We start from the raw sequence: 4,497 nt of genomic DNA, 5'->3' as shown, positions 1-4,497 counted from the left end.
AGTGTCAATTTAACAAAAAGACATAACAATAATAAAAATTTAAGCAGCAGGTCTCCTTTGCACCTAATGCCGGAGCTCCAAAATTTATAAAACAAGCTCTAACAGAATTTAACTGCTAGATCTTTCTGCAACAGTAGTAGGAGGTTTCAACACACCACTGACAACGATGGACAGAACAATTAGAAAGAAAATCAAAGACACTGAAGATCTAAACAACATTATTAACCAACTTTATCTCATAGACATACATAGAACACACCATCCAAGAGCAGCACTATACACATTCTTCTCTAAAGTACCTGGAACATTCTCCAGAATAGATCATATTTTAGGCCACAAAGCGAGCCTCAATAAATTTAAAAAGCTCAAAATTATACAAATCATCTTCTTTGATCTTAATGGTTTAAAAATATAAATCAATAACAAAAATACCTTAAATATGTGAAAACTAACACATTACTAAAAAATTATTAGATCATAAAAGAAATCAAAAGCGAAATTTAAAAATATTTAGAATCAAATGAGAATGAAAACACAACATACCAAAATCTTTAGGGCACAGTAAAAGCAGGGCTCAGAGGAAAATTTATAGCAATAAATGCATGCATTAAAAAAGAAGAAAGCGTGCTCGCTTCGGCAGCACGAATACTAAAACTGGAAAGATACAGAGTAGATGAGCATGGCCCCTGCACAAGGATGACACACAAATTCATGAAGTGTTCCATATTTTTGGGAAGTCAGCACAACTGTGCCAAAGCAAAAGCATAGAAATTTTCCAGACACATCCAAAGACTTTGAGGGACCTAGTAGCTGGGCTGGGGACTGGGGACCATAATCTTGGGGGACACCTAGGTCAACTGGCATAATATAGTTTATAAAGTAAATGTTCTACACCCCACTTTGATGAGTAGAGTCTGGGGTCTTAAAAGCTTGTGAGTGACCTTCTAAGATATATCTATTTGTCCCATCCCACTCAGAGCAAAGGAGAATGAAGAAAACCAAAGACATAAGGAAAATATTAGCCCAAAGGACTAAACGACCACTTGAACCAGAGACTCCACCAGCCTGAGACCAGAAGAACTAGATGATGCCCAGCTACCACCAATGACCACCCTGACAGGGAACACTACAGAGAGTCTTGGACAGAGAAGGAGAAAAATGTAGAACAGAATTCAAATTCACATAAAAAGAACAGATTTAATTGTCTGACAGAGACTGGACGAACACCAAAAACTATGGCCACCAGACACTCTGCTAACCCAGAACTAAAACCATTCCCAAAGTCTACTTTCAGACAAAGATTAGACAAGCTATAAAACAAAAAACAACACACCTAAGGAATGTGTTTCTTAGTTCAATCAAATATATGAGACCAAATGGGTAGCTCCTGTCCAAAAGCAGGATAAGGCAGGAAAGGACAGGAACTAGATGAAAGGACACAGGGAACTTGGAGTGGAAAGGGGGAGTGTGCTATCACATTGTGGGGACCACAATCAATGTCACAAAACAATATGTGTATAAACTTTTGAATGAGAAATTAACTTGAGGTGTAAACTTTCACCTAAAAGACAATAAGAAAAAAAGGAAATATCCAAAATCAATAACTTGACTTCTGGGCAACATGATGTTATAAACAGAAGCACCACGCCATCCCCTTAAAGCAAAGACCTGAAAAACTAATTCAAACAGAGACAAAGGTAAATCTTGGAACCCTAAGCATCAAATGAGGAGATAAAGAAGTCAGTCAACCACCGAATGGAATAAGAAACTGACAGAGAACAGAAAGCGAGGAGAGATATGTGCACAGGTCCCCTATCAGCTAATGCAGCACGGATTTGCCATCTTGGACTCCTGTCAGAGATCAGCAAACAGGGACTACAGGAAGGCAGCTTCATGGACCTTCCAGCAGTAGACCGAACAACTGGTAACCAGAGATATGTTTTCCCACCCCTCACCTTTTCACCTCCACTCAGCCTCCTCTGTTTCTTGTGACCACAGTCTCTTGGCCAAGAGGCAATGGCTTCAATCCTGTGCTGCTTGGATTCCACTCGACCACATTGACCAGCTCCCTGAGTGCCATTTGTTTGTTGCTGGTGTTGCTTTTATCCATTTCTTTTGGTTTCTTCCATACCTCTCACCACCTCCCCCTCCTTTCTCTCAAATACCTGGCTCCGTGTGCCACCTTTGCTTCTTCAAAGGCTGTGAAATACCCCTCGACTGTGGAACTGCTTCCTGAACTGCTCTGCCACACTGGTGGGATCCCTGGGTTTTTTTTGTTTGTTTCTTTGTTTTGATTTGTTTGTTTTCTCTTTATTTTCTCAGCTTGGGAGCTCCTTCTAGCTTCGCTGTACTGTGCAGCTTGGGAGTTATTTTCCCAGTCAGTGCAGCCACACGGTCAGATCCCTGGGGAAATTGTTTTTTCCTTTGCTTTATTGTTGTTTGTTTGTTTTTGTTTTCTTTTCTATCTATTTGCCTTTTGTTTTTCTTAATTTCTTAGTTTTTCATCACTCTATACTTACGTTTTCCTCCTGTCTCCTAAGTACCTGGTGCTGTGTGACAACTATACCCCTTCTAACCAGGCTGTACTTCGCAGCCTTGGAGCCATTTACCCAGTCTTTGCGGCTACATGGGTAATAGAAGAAATCAAAGATGGAATAAAAAAATTCCTAGACTCAAATGAGAATGAAAACACATCATACCAAAACCTTTGGGGCACAGCAAAGGCAGTCCTCAGAGGAGAATTTATAGCAATAGATGCACACATCAAAAAAGAAGAATGGGACAAAATCAAAACATTAACTACATAACTCAAATAGAAAGAGAACAGCAAAAAAAGCCCACAGTCAACAGAAGGAAGGAAATAATAGAGATCAGAGCAGAAACAAATGAAATAGAGAATAGAAAAATAATAGAAAGAATCAACAAAACCAAAAGTTGGTTCTTTGAAAGGATCAACAAAATCAACAAATCACTGGCCAAACTGACAAAAGAAAAACAGGAGAAGACGTAAATAACCCAAATAAGAAATGAAATGTGGGCCATTACAACAGACCCAACTGAAATAAAAATGATCATAACAGAGGATTATGAAAAAGTAGACTCCTAAAAATGTAGAACAAAATTCTAACTCACAAAAAATGACCAGACTTACTGGTCTGACACAGACTGGAGAAACCCCGAGAGTATGCTTCTGGATGCCCTTTTAGCTCAGTAACAAAGTCACTTCCGAGGTTCACCAATCAGCCAAAGATTAGACAGCCCCATAAAACAAAATGAGACTAATGGGACACAACAGACTAGGGACAAGGACTAGAAAACAGGAAGGGACAGGAAAGCTGGTAATAGGGAACCTAAGGTTCAAAAGGGACAGTGTTGACATGTCTTGGGGTTGTTATCATTGTCATAAAACAATATGTGTATTGTTTAATGAGAAACTATTTGTTCTGTAAAACTTCATCTAAAGTACAATAAATATATATATAATTAAAAAATTAAAAAAGAGTGATAATAATTGCAAATCAAATTAAACAAAGAAAAACAATATTCCAACAAATTTGAAAACCTAGAGAAAATGTATAGATTTCTAGAAACAAAGTACCTACACAAACTAACACAAAGTGATTTTGAAACTCTGAAGAGACACATCACAAGAGAAGAGATTGAGAAGATAATTTAAAAAACTCTCAACAACAACAACAACATCAAAAAAAAAAAACCCTGGCCCAGAAGGCTTCACTGGAGAATTCTACCAAACATTCAGAGAAGAGCTTACACCAGTTCTACTCAAATTTTTCAGAAAATAGAAAAGGAAGCATCACTTCCGAACTCTTTCTATGAAGTCAGTATAACCCTGATAACAAACTAGGCAAAGATGCCACAAAAAAGAAAATTACAGACCAATATCTCTCATGAATATAGATGCAAAATCTCTCAACAAAATTCTAGACAATAGAATTCAGCATCATATCAAAAAAATAATACACCACTACCAAGGAGGATTCATACTAGGTATGCAAGGATGGTTCAAAATTAGAAAATCAATCAACGTAATCCACCACATAAATAAAAGGAAAGAAAAGAATCACATGGTCATCTCAGTTGATGCAGAAAAGGCATTTGACAAAGTCCAACAGCCATTCCTTATAAAAACTCTCAGTAAAATAGATATTGTCTTAGTCATCTAGTGCTGCTCTAACAGAAATACCACAAGTGGATGGCTTCAACAAAGAGAAATTTATCCTCTCAAAGTCGAGTAAGCTACAAGTCCAAATTCATGGCACCAGCTCCAGGAGAAGGTTTTCTGTCTCTGTCGGCTCTGGAGGAAGGTCTTGTGATGCATCAGTCTTCCTTTGGTCTGGGAGCATCTCAGCACAGGAACCTCAGGTCCAAAGGATGCGCTCTGCTCCTGGCATGGCTTTCTTGGTGGTATGAGTTTCACATGTGTCTCTGCTCGCTTCTCTCTTTTATATCTCAAAAGAGATTGTATTAAGACCCTAT

The 4,497-nt window shown here is 38.3% G+C and overlaps 1 non-coding gene across 1 annotated transcript; it reads left to right on the top strand.

Moving 5' to 3' along the window:
* The first annotated feature begins 624 nt into the window (after window positions 1-624).
* On the top strand, window positions 625-731 carry LOC111821459 (U6 spliceosomal RNA). The gene has a single exon (XR_002824883.1). It is a non-coding gene; the product is annotated as a U6 spliceosomal RNA (small nuclear RNA).
* The last annotated feature ends 3,766 nt before the right edge of the window (window positions 732-4,497 follow it).

Source organism: Trichechus manatus, unplaced genomic scaffold, assembly GCF_000243295.1.
Source record: "Trichechus manatus latirostris isolate Lorelei unplaced genomic scaffold, TriManLat1.0 scaffold00086, whole genome shotgun sequence".
Classification (NCBI taxonomy): Eukaryota; Metazoa; Chordata; class Mammalia; order Sirenia; family Trichechidae; genus Trichechus; species Trichechus manatus.
Note: the sequence above shows the minus strand (reverse complement) of the source record. Positions and strands in the feature narration are given on the sequence as shown.